The 19,204-nt window shown below is 44.8% G+C and overlaps 1 protein-coding gene across 2 annotated transcripts in view; it reads right to left on the reverse strand.

Annotated features, from left to right (window-relative positions):
- Window positions 1-19,204, reverse strand: part of PRKCE (protein kinase C epsilon) — a 532,372-nt gene that overhangs the window by 453,463 nt on the left and 59,705 nt on the right. The window lies entirely within an intron of this gene.

The raw sequence follows: 19,204 nt of genomic DNA on the forward strand, positions 1-19,204 counted from the left end.
CCAGACGAATGATTTTTACTCCATCTCCCCACTTCTTTTTTGGCATCTCTCCCAGGCCAGACATTTATACATCACACCTGCATGAGTCACAGAACTGATGGTCCTAAAATACTGACCAGAAAACCACAAGGAATGGAGCTGCTCTTTCTAAGTGAATGCTCTGAGCCCAAGAGGCTGAGCTGTCATAGGCAAAAACTGTGCATTACTCCATTAAGACTCCCCTTGCTCTCCTGACACTAGCTGTAATAACCATCTTCCTCTCTAAACACAAAGGCCAGTGCTAACTAATAACAGAAATCAACTGGCCCTAAAACTCACCAGTCTCTAAACTGTCTACAGTAGCCACCTTCTGCCTGAGAGTTCTCCCTGGTTAGAAAACACCCAGGCTCCCACTATTCCCACATTCCTATTTCCTTCACTTCAAAATTTTCATTAACAGCTTCCACTTGTTCTTCCACACCAGTCGGATTTTCCTTTTAGATAAATCCAGGAATATCATTGTTCCATAAATGTAAAAATGTATTTGTAAAAATGTATTTTTAAAAATGTTTTACAAATAACAGCACTCTGTCTCCCGTGATCTGTCGGGCAGACACACAAAATTAATTTTTTAATGGAAATTTCCTTGGGAGAAGTGTCTCTTCAGAGACAGAAAAGAAACTGGTAGCTCTTGAAAATTAAAAATGTTGTGCTTGCCAGGCATGGTAACTCACACCTGTAATCCTAGCAATTTGGGAGGCTGAGGCGGGTAGATAGCTTGAGGAGTTTGAGACCAGCCTGGCCAATGGGGTGAAACCTCATCTCTACTAAAAATACAAAAATTAGCCAGGTGTGGTGGTGCACACCTGTAATCCCACCTACTAAGGTGGCTGAGGCACAAGAATTGCCTGAACCCAGGAGGCAGAAGTCGCAGTGAGCCGAGATTGTGTCACTGCACTCCAGCCTGGGCAACAGAGTGAGACTCTGTCTCGGAAAAAAAAAAAAAAAAAAAAATTGCACTGGCTGGGTATGGTGGCTCACAGCTGTAATCCCAGAGCTTTGGAAGGCCAAGGTAGGAGGATCACTTGAGGCCAGGCATTTGAGACCAGCCTGGGCAACACAGCAAGACTCCATCTCTACAAAAACAAAATAAAATAAAAATTAGCTGGGTATGGTGGCCCACACCTGTAGTCCTAGCTACCCAGGAGGCTGAGATGGGAGGATTGTTTGAGCCCAAAAACTTAAGGTTACAGTGAGCACCACTGCACTCAAGTCTGGGTGACAGAGCGGAACCCTGTCTCTAAAAATTTTTTTTTTCCAATGTTGTGCTCTGTTATCCCCAAACAGCTCTTCAAGCCTGGCGTCTTTGGTAACATGACTGTAACCTCAGTGCCGCCCTGCTAATGTGTGGTTTCTGTTTTTCTTCCTCTTTTCGAATCCAAGGTTAACCAAGGGACTCAAAACATCCATTCTTGTCAATGTTGTTGAACTATAAAATTATGACTCTATACCCTTAAAAAATGCAAAATGCCCAGGACCCGAAGATCTCCTCCATACTGATCTGTTCCTCTTTTAAGACTCCAGGTGGAGCTAGTAGGACCTGCACTCCAGGCTTTGAGCCATTGACAAATCTGCTCCCTTGAGGCAAGGTGGACGTACTAGTTCTTCCTCTGGTCAAGGATGGCCAGAGCAGTCTGGCCCCACTCTGGCCTAATCAGCATCAGCATACAGGCTCATCATCCATTACACTACCAATGTCCCTTGGAATATTTTCTGCTCAAACTTAAAAAATAAGCCCCCATGGAGGATACAGCCTAGAATCTCTAGTACCGATTCAAAAATAGCTGTATTCCTGAGTATGCACATCCCTTCAAAATGGTGTAAAAATTCTCATAAGCCAAGGGTCAGCAATCACAGCCTCACGGGGGCCTGAAAAATATCCTTCAGGCTATTGCTGTAGGAGGGGGAAAAGGAATCAGGAAAGTAATGAAGGGGGACACACAGATGTGTATGATGGAGGCTCCAGGGAGGGCCAAGCTGGCTTGATATCACATCTACACTGGCTGTCTCATAAGAGTATTAGGATCACACCCTTTGATAATAAAGAGGATGCAATGACTCCTGCTAAGAGGACACAGGCTTGAGCTGAGGATGGCTTTCATGGCACCTTTCATCTACTTTCTCTCTACTCTATCTTGCTCAGTCTCCCATAAGCCAGTGCAAACAGAGACTGCACTGTGTCCTCCACTGCCCTATCTGAATTAACCAGCAAGAATCCTTGTATAAGTGATGTGGTATCAGCTCCTTCAGGTCCCAAGGACAATGCCTCTGTTCCATTGATCAAGGCTTTGGAGCTCCTTCCTTTGGAGTCCAGGCTTTCAAGTCATCATGGTAGCCATGGTCAGAATCCTACCTTGGCAAGTTGAGAGCAAGATCCCTGGTGGGGCAGTGAAAGAGAAAGAGGATGGGAAGTGAGGGAAGAAGTGGGAACAGAGGCAGCCTCACTTGGCAAACACAGTGCAGCACAGCCTACCAGTTAGGAGCCAGTGCCCCAGTGCCACCATGTACTGAGTTCAAATCTTTGCTAACACCCAACTCCAACACCCAACTCTAAACACATTACTCAACCTCTCTAACCTTAAAGGAGAGATGATAGTCATACCTTCCTCATACAGTTGTTATGAAAAATAAGTGACATGATGCATGAAAAGCACTCAGCACAGGGCCTCAATAATTAGCAGCTGTTATTGCTCAGATACTGAAAACAAACCATGAACTGGTGAAGACAGACCTCAACTTACAGTCAGGCAACCTGGGCTTTCAGTTCCCCATTTGTAAAACAAGGGGCTGAGAATGAAGTTTCCTTCCAGCTCAGACACTCTAGAAGTCTGTGACTAAGATACAAAGATTCCAGTGGCATGTGGGCATTACAACTGTAATATAAAATGACACCCAATAGCACACGCACCACCCTCAAAGCAAGCAGCGTACACAAGAGGATACTGTGAAGAGTGCGTGTGTTTGGGCACGGGAGTATTGGGGGCACGGTCTGGTGAAGAAGGGGCCAGTGAAATGGCATTGCTTAGATTGTTCTCTGGCTTGCTAGTCCAGCCTCCAGGAATGTTTCTGGCCTTCTAGGTATGAAGCAGGCAATTAGGATCTTATAAAAATAAAAATAAAAAATTTCACTTAAAATCAAGAGGGAGAAATTTCTACTTGCCCTAACCTTGACCCTTTGCCCTTCGAAGCCAAAACAGATACTACCCTTAATTTATTTAGAGTAGCTTCTCACCCATCATCTTACTCCCTTGATGGGATACGAAGGACTTTCTGAAAGGATGTGGAGTCACACTTTGAAAAATACACTTATACAGAAGGAGCAGGCTTGAAAAAAAAGATACACTTAAACAGAAAGCGAGGCATGGTGTTTACTCAAGAGACCATCTCCCTCAGCCTGGTTTAAGCCAGTAAGGGCTTTATTTTCCATCTTGGCTTCCCAGCGTTTACTGTAAAAATACATGCCCTGGCTGGGCACGGTGGCTCACGTCTGTAATCCCAGCACTTTGGGAGGCCGAGGCAGGCAGATCACAAGGTCAGGAGTTTGAGACCAGCCTGACCAACATGGTGAAACCCCGTCTCTACTAAAAATACAAAAATTAGCTGGGTGTAGTGGCAGGTGCCTGTAATCCCAGCTACTCAGGAGGCTGAGGCAGGAGAATCGCTTGAACCCAGGAGCCAGCGGTTACAGTGAGCCGAGATCACACCACTGCACTCTAGCCTGGGTGACAGAGCGAGACTCCATCTCAAAAACAAAATAAAATAAAATACATGCCCCAATGTGAAGTCAAGAAGCAGAGTCCAACCAATGCAATGGCAAGAAACTAAAGGCATCAGGGAGCAAATGATGGCCAGCAGCACATCTGGGTGGAATGACAGATGTTGTACAAAAGCTTGGTCAAATCCTCTAAGCTACCTGGAATGCCCTCCCTCCTAGTCCAAATCCTCTTATCCTTATCCTTTAGGCAGAGTTTGAACCCCGTCCTCCGGGAAGCCCCCACTGATCTCTCCCATTAGAGGTACCCACTCCCACTTTTGTGCACTGGTTGGACATACACAACATTCCGCCATGGCTTGTCTTCTACCTTCAGTACACATCAGTTTCCATGAAAAGACTTCCAAAAGATCTTGCTGTATCTCCCTTATCACCGTGTATTTGGTTTATGCTAAATAAATAACTATGGCCTTAAGAGGTAGGTAAGCTGTTCTTGTCTACACAGTTTTCTACTCCGGAGAAGACTGCATCATTTGCCTAACAAGGATGAACTATTCCCCACCACATAAAATTAACTTCACCTTGGGCAAACAGGGACTGTACTATGACATGCATCCAGGTATACATCTTTACCTAGAAAATTTGCTTAGCAAATGGCAGGTCTATTAATAAAAACTCTAAGGTCAAATCTCAAACTCAATAGAGCTTGTCAATATTAAGCCTTCGCATACATTTTTAATCTTATTTCCCATGAGGAAAGTAAGGGCCAGAAAGGTTAAGTGGTTTTCCCAAGGTCACCCAGCTAACAAGCAGCAAAGTCAGCCTTGGAATTCAGTTCTGCCTCTTTTTCCACCACCCTACAGCCACCCTAGAAGCCCTCTATGTCACCTAGGAAAACAGGAGGGCTGATGATCGAGGCAATAGGATCAGTAGCCACAGGCTCCCAGGACATATCTGACCCCTTAAATCAGCAATATTTTTTAGAAGAATGTATCCCGAGAATCAAAAGTACAGGTATACATCAGAGATATTGAAGGTTCAGTTCCAGATAACCATAATAAAGCAAGTCATAAAAATATTTTGTTTCCCAGTGCATGTAAAATTTATGTTTACACTATATGTAGTCTATTGTGTGTGCAATGTAATTATGTCTAAAAATGTACATACTTTGATTGAAAAGTGCTTTATTGCTAAGAAAAATGCTAATGACCATCTGAGCCTTCAGCACACGTTGTAATCTTTTTGCTGCTGGGGAATTGTGCCTCGATGTTGACGGCTGCTGACTGATCAGGGTAGTGATTGCTGAAGGTCAGTGTGGCTGTGGCAACCCCACAGCAAGAAATTGCTATGCCAATTTCTTAAAATAAGACAACAATGAAGTTTGCCACATAATGGACTCTTCCTTTCACAAAAGATTTCTCTGTAGCATGTGACACTGTTTGATGGCATTTTCTGTCAAAATAGGAGTCAGTCCTCTCAAACCTTGCTGCTGCTTTATCAGTGTATGTAATATTCTAAATCCTTTGTTGTCATTTCAACATTATTCACAGAATCTTCACCAGGAATAGATTCTATCATCTCAAGAAACCACTTTCTTTGTTTTTCCCTAAGAAGCAGCTCCTCATCCGTTCAAGTCTGGTCATGAGACTGCAGCAATCCAGTCACGTCGCCAGGCTCCATTTCTAATTCTAGTTCTCTTGCTATTTCTACCACATCTGCAGTGACTTTCCCAGCTGAAGTACTGAATCCCGCAAAGTCATCCACGGAGTTGGAATTAACTTCTTCCAAATTTTTGATAATGTTGAAATTTTCACCTCCTCCCATGCATCATAAATGTGGGTTTTTTTGTTGTTGGTGGCGGGTTTTTTTTTTTTTTTTTTTTTTTTTTTGAGATGCAGTCTCGCTCTGTCACCAGGCTAGAGTACAGTGATGTGATCTGGGTTCACTGCAACCTCCGCCTCCCAAGTTCAAGTGATCATCCTGCCTCAGCCTCCCAAGTAGCTGGGACTACAGCTGCGTGCCACCACGCCCAGCTAATTTTTATATTTTTAGTGGAGATGGAATTTCACCATGTTGGCCAGGATGGTCTCGATCTCTCGACCTCGTGATCTGCCCGCCTCGGCCTCCCAAAGTGCTGGGATTACAGATGTGAGTGTTCTTAATGGCATCTAGAATGGTGAATCCTTTCCAGAAGGTTTTCAATTGACTTTGACCCAATCCATCAGAGAAATCAATATCTATGGCAGCTAAAGCCTTATGAAATGTATTTCTTAAACAATAAGACTTGAAAGTCAAAATTACTCCTTGATCCATAGGCTGTAGAATAGATGTTGTATTAGCAGGCATGAAAACAACATTAATCTCCTTGTATATCTCCATCAGAGCTCCTGGTTGACTAGGTGCACTGTCAATGAACAGTAACATTTTGAAAGAAATCTTTTCCTGAGCAGGTCTCAATGGTGGGCTAAAATATTCAGTAAACCATGCTGTAAACAGATGTGCTATCATCCAGGCTTTGTTATTCCATTGACAGAGCATGAGCAGAATAGAATCAGCATAATTCTTAAGAATGTAAAGAATGGTAAATGAGCACTGGCTTCAACTTAAAGTCACCAGCTGTGTTAGCCCCTAATAAGGGAGACAGGCTGGCCTTTGAAGCTTTGAAGCCAGGTATTGATTTCTCTTTAGCTATGAAAGTCTTAGATAGCAACTTCTAATCTACATTGAAAATCTGTTGTTTATTGTAGCCACCTTCATCAGCGGTCTTAGCTAGCTCTTCTGGGTAACCTGCTGCAGCTTCTCTATCAGCACTTGCTGCTTCACCTTGCACTTTTATGTTATGGAGATGGCTTCTTTCCTTAAACATCATAAACTAGCCTCTGCTAGCTTACAATTTTTCTTCTGCAGCTTCCTTACCTGTCAACCTTCATAGAATTAAAGAGAGTTAGGGCTTTGCTCTGGAGTAGGCTTTGGCTTAAGGGAATGTTGTGGCTGGTTTGATCTTCTATCCAGACCACTCAGACTTTCTCTGTATCGGCAATAAGGCTGTTTCATTTCTTATTCATGTATTTACTGGAAAATACTTTTAATTTCCTTCAAGAACTTTTCCTTTGCATTCACAACTTGGCCATCTGGTGTAAGAGGCCTAGCTTTCAGCTGTCTCAGCTTTCAACATGCCTTCCTCACTAAGCTTCATCATTTCTAGTTTTGATTTCAAGTGAGAGCTCTGAGACTTCCTTTCACTGGAACACTTAGAGGCCATTGTAGGGTTATTAATTGGCCTGATTTCAATATCATTGTGTCTCAGAGAATTAGAGAGACTGAAGGAGAGGGAGAGAGACAGGGAAATGGCTAGTTGGAGGAGAAGTAAGGACACACACAACATTTATCAATTAAGTTCGCCATCTTATATGGGGGCAATTCATGCCACTCCAAAACAGTTATAATAGTAACATCAAACAAATGTAATTGTACCAAAAAGTTTGAAATATTGCAAAAATTACCAAAATGTGACACAGAGACGTGAAGTGAACATATGCTATTAGAAAAATGGTTCCCTAGGCTTGATTGACACAGGCTTGCCACAAACTTCCAATTTGTAAAAAGCACAACATCTGCGAAGTGCAATAAAACAAGGTGTGCCTGCATATAGCAAGATGCCAGCACACTGCCCAGAGTCTGAAGCCAGGAAGTGATAAGTGGAGGTTCTAGACTGCTGGCTGCTCAAAATGAGAGCTGAAAGCAGGGTCTCCTCAAAGAATGTAAGAACAGACTATGTCATCACAGAATGAACAAATTAAAAGAACATGTATTGGGCCGGGCGCGGTGGCTCACCTTTGTAATCCCAGCACTTTGGGAGGCCAAGGCAGGCAGATCATGAGGTCAGGAGTTTGAGACCAGCCTGGACAACATGGTGAAACCCGATCTCTACTAAAAATACAAAACTTAGCCAGGTGTGGTGGCGGGCGCCTGTAATCCCAGCTATTCAGGAGGCTGAGGCAGGAGAATCGCTCGAAACCGGAAGGCGGAGGTTGCAGTGAGCCGAGATCACGCCACTGCACTCCAGCCTGGGTAAAAGAGTGAAACTCCATCTCAAAAAGCAAAACAAAACAAAAGAACATGTATTGGAATGTTAAACCAGTGAGCTGTCCTGAGTAGCAGAGAATCCACACTGGGCAGAAGGAACGGTAAATCGTGACTGTTAACAGGGCAAACGGGTTAGAAAAAAGGGCAACACCGTCCCAGATCAGCTCCAAGCAGGACACTCTTAACCTAATGTCCAGAAGCCTAGAAGCACATCTGTGTTGAAAATTAACACTTCAACCTCAGGCCCTGGAAGCCTCCTGAGGCTCATTACAGGCACCCTCTAATGACTACCTTGGAAACACATGTGAACTGGATACTGGCTCATAGGGGCCTCTCCTCCTCCCTTGCATATTTTAACAGGGAGGAGTCACGGCATTTTCTACAAGAATCTCTAGGGGAAGAATAACCACATGTGTAAACCATGTGGACTGAAAGTCCCGAGAGGGCAGAAGTGGCCTCCCGTATTCTATTTTCCACAGTTAGCAAACAGAGAACAAATACACTGTTAACTTATCTTTTTGTTGTTGTTGTTGTTGTTGTTGTTGTTGTTGTTGTTTTGAGACAGTCTCATTCTGTTACCCAGGCTGGAGTGCAATGGTGTGATCTCAGCTCACTGCAACGTCTGCCTCCTGGGTTCAAGTGATCCTCCTTCCTCAGCCTCCCAAGTAGCTGGGATTAAGGTGCCCCCCACCACACCCGGCTAATTTTTGTATTTTTAGTAGAGACAGGATTTCACTATGTTGGCCAGGCTGGTCTCAAACTCCTGACCTCAAGTTATCTGCCCACCTCAGCCTCCCAAAGTGCTGGGATTACAGGTGTGAGCCACCACGCCCAGCCTTGTTAACTTATCTTTTAACTGACTACAATGCATTCCTAAGTTTCTATGAAGAAAGCCATGAGGTGCTTTTGTTACATACACAAGGTGAGATTAGGACTCCAAGTGGAAACAGGCCAAATCTGTCACCACTCCTGAATCACACCTGCTAAGTACACTCAGACGCAGAGACGGGCCACACAATGGCTCCAGGAAGTAAAAGGATGGAGACCTATCTGCTTTTCCTCATCTTCCCGTTTCTGAAGGGAGATCCAAGACCTGAGTTTCTGCCCAAGTTCAGCACCCTCTTCTGCGTAGGTTTAAATGTAAGCAGTGATTCTCAAAGTGTGGTCTGGGAACCTCTGGGGGTTCTTGCGGCCTTTTCGGTTGGTATGCAACGTCATAATTAGTCTTACAATAATACTAACACTTTTTTTTGTCACTTTCACTCTCTTACTCTCAGGAGTGTCCAGAGGCTACATGACATGTGATAAGACAATAGCCTGAATGCAGAAGCAAATAAAAGAATCCAGCTGACTCCTATGAAGCCAGGCATCACAGAGATGCACATGTACCCTAGAACTTAAAGTATAATAAAAGTAAAATTAAATTAAAAAATTAAAAAGAGATTCGCAAAAAATATACAACAGTGCAATGTCTCCAAGACTTTTGTTTTGGAAAGTGTCATTTATTTCATTAAAATATGCCCTTTGTGTTAACATGCAATGGGCTTATTTTTTAATTAAGTAATTTAAAAATGTATCTGTTTCAATTTTAATGTGATAAATATGGATAGGTGTAGCCCAAATAAACAGAAACTCTCTGGAATCTTTAATAATTTTAAAATATTTAAATTTAAATAATTTAAATTTTGATCTTGAGACCCAAAAGTTTGAAAAACAGTAGTTCATAAGAAAGAAAGATGTTCAAATCCCATTTGTTTCTTTTTTTTTTTTTTTAAGAGTCGGGGTCTCTCTCCATCACCCCAGCTGCAGCACACTGGCATGATCATAGCTCACTGCAGCTTTGAACTTCTAGGCTCAAACAAGCCTCCTGCCTCAACCTCCCAAGTAGCTAGAACTGCAGGTGCACACCTCCATGCCTGGCTAATTTTTAAATTTTTTTGTGGAGATGGGGTTTAGCTTGTTGCCCAGGTGGTCTCTAACTACTGGTCTCAAGCGATCCTTCTGCCTCAGCCTCAGCCTCCAGAGTCACTGGGATTACAGGCATGAGCCACCATGTCCAATTCCCATCTATGTGTTTTGAGAAACTAAATTGGGACTATGTTGCTTTTCTGTCCCTCAGACCCTATCTATCATTCAGGATCTGGTACCACCCCCATGTCTTCCACCAAATCTTGACCTAGCCCCATCTGTCTGAGAATTCTACCTTCTGCACTCCCCTGACAACTAGTTTTTCTATGCCACCTAGCATTTCATCACACACTGCCTGGTGACATCCCCTGCACTGTTGTCCTGGGTTATGTAACTTGTGTTGTTATTTAACTCTCCCCATGGGTGTGTCTTGCTTCCCCAAGGCAATGTGGAACTGTGAAAATGGGTCTGAATCCCAGCTCTGCCTCTTAACTAGCAGGCTGACCTTGGGCAGGTTACAGAGCCTCAGTTTCCTTGTTTATAAAATGCAGACCAGGCAGACTTCCTGTGAAACCCAGGCAATTACCTGCTCTTCCAACAGCACCTAGCTCAGGATTTTTTGTTTTGTTTTGTTTTTTGAGATGGAGTCTCGCTCTGTCGCCCAGGCTGGAGTACAGTGGCACAATCTCAGCTCACTGCAACCTCTGCCTCCCAGGTTCAAGCGATTCTTTTGCCTCAGCCTCCCAAGTAGCTGGAACTACAGGTGCAAACCACCACACACGGCTAACTTTTGCACTTTTGGTAGAGACGGGGTTTCACCATATTGGCCAGGCTGGTCTCGAACTCCTGACCTTGTGATCTGCCCATCTCAGCCTCCCAAAATGCTGGGATTACAGGTGTGAGCCACTGTGCCTGGCCAGCTCAGGATTTTTCTGAGAACTAAAAGTAGTAATGCTCTTGAGCCCCAAGCACAGTGCTGGCATATTAGAAGCAGACCAATCTTCTTTCCAAATTCACAGCCATGACAGGCAGAAATGACCTTAACTATCACCTGCATGAATAATTAGGTGAATGGCTGAACGATGCCTGCATCAATACATCAAGTTTGGGTCTCACCAGAGGACAGTACTGCTCTCCCAGGGGAACATTTGGAAGTGAATGTGGGCAAAGAGGGATACTGGCTTTTAGTGACCATGAATTACTGGCATTGGTGGGCAGGGACATATCTAAGACTCCCTACCCAAATGTCACAGATTTCCATCTCAGACATGAACTTTATGATTTCAGTATTGTGAGGCCACATGTTGTTCCTCTCACTCGCTCACAGAAAACTTCCTAAGCTACCCGTGAGAGGTACTGGGGAGCCCTCAAATCCCTAGGAGCAATGCCAGGCACCCCCACCACCCCCGCCAACCTCCCAGGTAGTTCTCTTACCAACCAATAGGTGGAAATGATAGCGCACTCACTTCACTTTATCTCAACTCCTCCACTTTATGGTAACTCCCCAGAAGGGTGGGATAGTGGCTGCTCCCAGCTTTGAAGTCTTGTTTCCCTCACCTACCACACCTTGCTACAGTTCCTCTTACCCCTCCAGCCCGTCTCCCTCCCTCTCTGTCCCTGGCAAGCAGCCCATAACTCCATCAGAGAAGAAGGATGCAGCCAGGGAATGCTGTTTCTGTGTGAATCTAGATTCTGCTGCTTGGACCGTGATCCCTGGGAAGGGAATCTAGCAAACAAGCCATCTGTGAACTCCCTAGTAACAGTCTGAGAGTTTTGTTGCTGTTGTTATTTTGTTGTTGTTGTCATTGTTGTTGTTTTTAGGAGGCAGGGTCTTTTTCTCTCACCCAGACTAGGTGCAGTGGCTAGATTATAGCTCACTGTAACCTCGAACTCCCGGGCTCAAGTGATCCTCCTGCCTTGGCCTCCCAAAGTGCTAGGATTACAGGAAAAAGCCACGGCACCTGGCCAGTCTGGGCATTTTAATTGTTTTTGTGGGGAGGAGGGTTATGATTTTGTTTGATCTAGATTGTAAAAGGGGGAGAGAAAACTTCTTCCAAGCCATATCCAAATGCCATGTGTGTTTCACGGCTACATAGCATGTGTTATGTGCATAGATTTCAGATGTGCCATACCTCGAAATACATATTAGATAAAATCCTGGTCCTGTCTTTCAGATGTGACCCACTATCCATCCAGTCACTCAGTACCTATTTCCCAAGTGCCAACTGCCCGCCATTGCTTTCCCTAGTGAGGGAAGGAGCCCCAAACAGTCCTTCCCGTGGTCCACAGGACACCCTGGGAATATAAACCAAAGGATGTCAGCACATGGGCCTCCACTGATATTCCCATTGGGGGAATAAAAAAAGTTAAGAAACATAGTTTGCTCTCTCAGAATAAAACTGTAAGATTAATCCAATGATGAATCAGTGCAGAGATAAGCAAAATCCATCACTTTAGATTAGATGTCAATCAGATGAAACACATTAACATCATCTCCAAGAAGCCGGAGGCTGGGGTAGGGCTGGGGAGTAGCCAGGACCAGCCAAGAGTGCCAAGGAAGAGGGAAGTCCCCAAGCATAGGATGACAGTGCCCATCCTAGCACCACCCACAGATGGCAAGGACAGATGCCTCGAGCCTTCTCAACCTGCTGCTAATAAACCACTTTTCCACACTTTACATTGTGAAGTATAGTCTCAAGAATTACTCCACAAGTTTTAATAAATTTGGCCAACACTGAATATCAATTCTTTAGGAGACTTTTAGCCCATATTAGCATATTAAAGGCTCTGATAAATTCTGAAATAAAGAAATCTGTTTGTTTTTAATTAAATATTTCCCCAATTCATTTGACCATAAGAACTCTTTCTATATGGAACTACCATTAATAACTCCAAAACTAGTGTTCCTTGGAGCTCCAGATTAAACCATGAAATTACTAAATTTATTTTTGTGACTCTGGTTCCTGCATAGAGTTGGGTTTTCTGCAGAAGTTGCCTCCAGAGCTATAACAGGTTAGCAAATTTATCCTAGAATCCCAGGTGACATAACACACAATTTTCCTGACTTGAACTAGTATATCAACTTTATATAACAATTGTAAGTTCTTGGCTGGGTGCAGTGGCTCACGCCTATAATCCCAGCACTTTGGGAGGCTGAGGCGGGCAGATCACTAGGTAAGGAGATCAAGACCATCTTGGCCAACATGGTGAGAACCCATCTCTACTAAAAATACAAAAATTAGCTGGGTGTGGTGGCGTGTGCCTGTCATCCCAGCTACTCGGGAGGCTGAGGCAGGAGATTCGCTTGAACCTGGGAGGTGGAGATTGCAGTGAGCCGAGATCACGCCACTGTACTCCAGCCTGGCGACAGAGCAAGACTCTGTCTCAAAAAAAAATTGTAAGCATTTGGTAATTATTAGCTCTCCCCAAATTGCTGGAGCCTCCCTCATGTGCTAACCTAGTGATTCTCAACTGGGGGCAATTTTGCCCTGCAGGGGACATTTGGTAATGTCTAAAGACATTTGTGGTTGTCACAACTGAGAGGAAAGTGCTATTGACATTTAGTGGGCAGAGGCCAGGGATGCAACTAAACACCCTAAAATGCGTAAGATAGCCTCCTCCAGTGAAAAGTTATCTGGCCCAAATGTCAATAGTGCTGAGTGCTATAAACCCATGGCCTTGATCTGCAAAGCTGAGAATCTTGGTAAATTCACCAAAACAATGTATCTACAAGGATTCTTATAGAACCAGCCACCAGTTTCTTGAGGGGGCCCATCTTTACTCACATATAAAAGGAGTCTTTCCTTTAATGTCCACAAAAGGTACAATATGGGGCTGGGGCACAAATGCCAGTTACCCAGAGAGTAGACCCGTGATACTGGAGCATCCTCTACCCTGTCCTCTACCCATAGCTAACAGCCACATGAGGCCAATTATGCAGTTTGACTCTCATTTGCCCAAAAATTAATGACCGGTTTGTGGAAGTAGCGAGACCAGTGGGTAAGGGACCCCCAGGAGTCCCCAAAACAGGGGCAGAAGAAAAAGTCTGGACATCCCTTGCAGACTACTATGGCGGGCTAAATTAAATATCATCATCACCATTAAATACAAAAACTATTAGGAAAAAAGCCTCAGGATCCTCTTCTTGCAGTCAAGACAGATTACAGAACTTAGAAGGAACGTATTTTGCTCCAGGGGACATGCAGATATGCACAAGGCATGCCATATGCTTTAGGGGGAGCCCAATGAAGGATTCCTTTGCAAGTAAAACTTTCCAAAATACATACTTGTCTATGTTTACATGCATGTGCCCATGTATAGATAAATAGATGGAAAAATATAGGTGATGGGTAGGGAGATAGATGATTGATTGAGAGAGAGGGGGTAAGAAGACAGACAGAGAGAACAAACCAGTTGTTATCTAAGTGCTGCTCTTTAACCCATAGGTCCAAACAGACTTGACAGACACACAAACCTGGATGCTACAGAAGCTGTACTGTGGGTGGCAAATGGAAGAACTGGGCTCCTCCTCCTTCATAGTAATTCTATCATCCTCATCTCGGCCTAGCCTGTTGTGGGAGGCAAACAATGGGATCCTCATCCTTTCACTTAGGGACCTTGGACAGGTTCAGGATAGCAGAGACATCACCATGTGACATGGTTTGGCTGTGTCCCCACCCAAATCTCATCTTGTAGGACCCATAATCCCCACATGTGGTGGGAGGGACCCAGTAGGAGGTAATTGAGTCATGGGAGCAGTTCTCCCATGCTATTCTCATGATAGTGAGTTCTCGCAAGATCTGATGATTTTATAAGGGGCTTCTCCCTTCGCTCTGCTCTCATTCTTCTCCTTTCTGCTGCCACGTGAAGAAGGATGTGTTTGCTTCCTCTTCTGCCATGATTGTAAGTTTCCTGAGGTCTCCCCAGCCATGCTGAACTGTGAGTCAATTAAACCTCTTTTCTTTATAAATTATGCAGTCTCGGGAAGTTCTTTTTTCCCTTCCTTCCTTCTTTCTTTCTTTCTTTCCTTCTTTCTTTCTCTCAGAGTCTTGCTCTGTTCCCCAGTCTGGAGTGCAGTGGAACTCCAGAAGTTGTCTCACTGAAACTTCTGCTTCCTGAGTTCAAGTGATTCTCATGCCTCAGCCTCCCAAGTAGCTAGGACTACAAGCATGCGACACCATGCCTGGCTAATTTTTGTATTTTTGGTAGAGAGAGGGTTTCACCATGTTGGCCAGGCTAGTCTTGAACTCCTGACCTCAAGTGATCTGCCCACCTTGGCCTCCCAAAGGGCTGGGATTACAGGCATGGGCCACTGTGCCTGGCCCCAGGGCAGTTCTTTATAGCAGCATGAGAACGAAGTAATACATCATGGCACCAGCCTTGACATTTGAAAGCTGGAGAAACAACCCTCCCAGGGATTCCATTTCTGCCTGGACCCCTATTCAATTGAAGGTGAGTAAGACACAAGTACAGAAAGACAAGGGAGAGAAAAGGAGGGGCTTGTAGGTTTCAAAAGCACCTTAGAAGCTAAAACTGAAGCAGGATTTTAATAGGAAAGATTCAGCCGAGAATGTGGGCCCAGCACTGGGAGCAGAGACTTTTAGGCCTCCATCCAGGAGGGAGAGTTCAGGGGTGCTTTGAGATGAGAGGCATCATGGGGGGAGTGCAGAAAAGGGAAGAAGAGCAATCAAGACCGGTTTTGTGGACTTCGGTTTGCCTTCAGCCAACACTGCTCAACCTGTCCCAAACCATCAGACCCCATCCTCACCTCCAAAAATAATTGAGTCACCAAAGAAAGGCAGTTCGTGTAGTGCAAAGAAGACAGAGGGCTCTCAGAATCCACCCACAGATAATCCCCCCTTTACCTGCTCATCTCTTCTTTATATGTTACCATGCAGATTTTGTTTTTAAAAGGGACTTGACACCTTAGAATAGACTACCCTGTAGACTGACTCTTGTAGAAAATTCCAGAAGAAGTCAAGTCTTTGGGAGAGATGAGCAGGAGTCTCTTGCTCCTTAGAAACCCTGTGACAATGAAGGACACTGGATAGATGGAAAAAGGGAGGGATTTCCTCCAACAGGAGAAGCCAAAATTGGTCAAAGAAAAAAACCCAACCATATCTTTAAGGACTCTGAGTTCCCTGAGACTGCAAAAGTCAGAGACATAATTCAAGATTCACTAGCACCTATCAGGGGGGTCAAGGGGTCAAAACAGAAGGAGACAAGAAGCTTCCTCCCACGAGGAGCTTAAGCCTGGCAGAGGTGACAAGATCAATATACATAGGGAGAGTTCGAGGCAAAAGATGTCGTCGTATGGACCAGGAGCATCTGGTGGTGGGCACTCCTCTGCTTCCTGCGGTGCCTGCACAGCGTCATGCACACAGTCGCACACAGTTGGCACTCAAGAAATATTTGGTAAGTGAGTGAATGAGTTATGCATTCAACCCACAGCTCCGAGTTGCCTGCCTGCCTGTGGAAAAGCTTTGTGCAGCCCAGTCTTATTTTCCGCCAGGGAACAATTCCAGCCTGTTTCAGGGAAAACAACAAATCCTAAGGAGGAACCTGCAGATGCCGGAAACCTGAAGGCCAAGAGGTGAAACACCTTGTGGTTGTCTGCTTGTCCAAAAACCCAAACCATGAGGCTGCAACCAGCTTACCCACATTCATGAAAGTGACGAATACTCTCAGGCCAATGCCTCAGGTCCACCTTGGTTCCGAGGGATGCAGACATTAGACTCCAAGAATGCTAAGGAGATGCCAGGACAGGCTGGACAGGCTCAAGGCTCATCATCCCCTGAGTCAGGGAAGACACCCAGCGAGTTACACCTCCAGCTCCCCATTCCAATCAGCACACGGTCTATACTCCCCACACATGACCTCTTTAACAGGATTGTAGTGCTGGGCCAAGAAGACCTTTCATGAGGCCACAGCCAAATAAGGAAGGAGGAAAGCAGAAATCAAGACAGAAAGACACTCACTGTCACAAGTTTTCATAAAGCTGAATGTGTTTCATTTAAAGAGCCATTCTGTATTCTGAGATGTGTCTGTCCTGCTTTTTGACCTTGAGCACATCAAGTTCTTTTCCCACCTCATGGCCTCTGCAAGTGCAGTTTCCTCTTCCTGGAACACTTATTTCCCTTTCCTTATTCAGCTCCTTCTCTCCCTTTGCGTCTCAATGTCATTGTCCCTGTTTATTGCATCTTTGTAGGAGAGTCCTTCCCTGACCATGCCACCAAAAGGCAAGCCATCTCCCCTCACCTTGATCTTAGCTCCGTGTCTCCCTTCAGAGTCCCCTTTCTATGTGTCCTTATGTATTGGCTTGTTTCATGCCTCTCCTCCATCCAACTCTAAGTCCCATCAGAGCAGGGACCATGCCTATTGTGTCTGCCATTAAACAGCCTCTACTTAGCACAGTGTTTGGGGCTACTGGATCTCAAAAAAATGCTTATTTAATTATTGAAGTAAAATGCTCTGTTCATGAAATGATTATGATAGTAAATGTATTGCTCAAATTCATACTTGGTAAAATTAAAAGAACATAACTTTGTGTCAATGCCCTTCCCTTTTGGAGGTGTGGGGGTTGAAGGAAGAGACATTTTACTGTCTCAAGAAATACAAAAGTTTGCAAACCAATGCTTTATAGAATAAAAGTCCTTTGTGTAAATGAAGATTGTTATGGGGATCTCTCTGTTATAACCACAGACCTACTTCTGAAACAGGTGCCCATAAATGGAATGCCTGCAAATCCAGATCTATTTCTAGAGAGACGCACTTTTTCAGGGGTGTTTTATCTTCACTTCTCATTTACCATCAGTGGAAACTAATACCACATCTTCAGGCTTTTCTGCCCTCCCCCTTCTTGGCCCATCACATTCATTATTAGGTAGGTTTTAACTCCTCAACCTAAAAACAGCCATGGGTTCCTATTTAAAGAAATGCCAGTGGATCCTTTCTTCAAATGAAGAACGATTTTTTAAAATTGCTTTAATACCATCCACTGTTTTGTTGGTCCGGATGTTCATATACTGAGTTTCTTACAGCAGGGTTTGCCTGTGTGCCCTGGATGGTTCTCTGTGGGCTCAGCCTCCCAATCAGTAACACAGAAGGAAGATGCATACCCCTGCAGCTACACAGGACATAATGAGTCTTTACGGCTATCCATTACCATCAGGCGTCACACAAATATGTACGGCAAACAAAAATACACATTATTAGCCACCCTCAGGCTTACGCTCTCCTGTGGCTCTTCCCATCTGGCAAGGTGATCAGCTGCGGAGTCCAAGGGCAAGATGAGCAAAAACAATGACAGCTTCTGTATGTCTAGAACTTAATTCCAAACACATTCTTAAATAAGCATCCACTTCACCTTTATAAGAGCCTCGAGGTGACAGCGACTACAGATCATTTACAGGGAGAGAAACTGAGGCCCAGGGAGATAAGCTAGCTTATGGAGGACAGCACTGCAAGTCAGCACCAGACTGGGACCAAGATGAAAACACAAAGGTGTGAGAGCTTTTGAAACATGATGCACATTACAGATGCAAGGCGACAGTGTTGTAATTATCATTATTATTCATCTAGTCACAATCTCTGAGCATTTAACATATGCCAGGTATACTTTCAGCCTCAAAGAGGTAGAAGTATGGGGCGAATACGAAGATAAATGACACATGGTCCCTGCCCTCCAAGGACAGGGAAGTGTGCTGGAGGAGTTGAACATCTCCTAAACAAATGAGGACCACACAATAGAACACTGGAGCCAAGCAGATGGAAGCCCAGAGGAGGGAGCCAGACTCTGCCTGTAGGTACAGGGAGGAGCTGACACTTGAACTGGATGGAGAAGAGGCAAAAGGCCCTTCCAGGAAAAGGGAATGGCATGTCCAGGCCCCTGAGGTGTAGTAGATCATAGAGGGAATGCAACTGTCAGTGGGACCAGCCAGGGCCAATTGGCCCAGAGCTTCATGGGCCTTGCCCAGGAGGAGAGACGTTCCTGGAGGCCACCAACAGTATAGGCTTCCCATCAGGGGCTTTAAGCAGGGGGAATAGCATGATCAGATTTGGGTGTCAAAAAAACAGGACAGGCCAGGCACAGTGGCTCATGCCTGTAATCCCAGCACTTTGGAAGGCCAAGGGGGGTAAATCACTTGAGGTCAGAAGTTCGAGACCAGCCTGGCCAATATGGTGAAACCTCATCTCTACTAAAAATACAAAAAAATTAGCTGTAGCTGGGCGTGGTGGCGTGTGCCTGTAATCCCAGCTACTCGGGAGGATGAGGCAGGAGAATCTGTTGAACCTAGGAGGTGGAGGTTGCAGTAAGCCGAGATCGCACCACTGAGCTCCAGCCTGGGCAACAAGAGCAAAACTCTGTCTCAAAAAAAAAAAGGACCAGGCCGTAGAGTGGCAAGAGGTCAACAGTCAACAGGAACACCTGAGGGCACACAGACAGTGTGGAGAAGATGT

The sequence above is a fragment of the Pongo abelii genome, chromosome 12, assembly GCF_028885655.2.
Source record: "Pongo abelii isolate AG06213 chromosome 12, NHGRI_mPonAbe1-v2.0_pri, whole genome shotgun sequence".
Lineage (NCBI taxonomy): Eukaryota > Metazoa > Chordata > Mammalia > Primates > Hominidae > Pongo > Pongo abelii.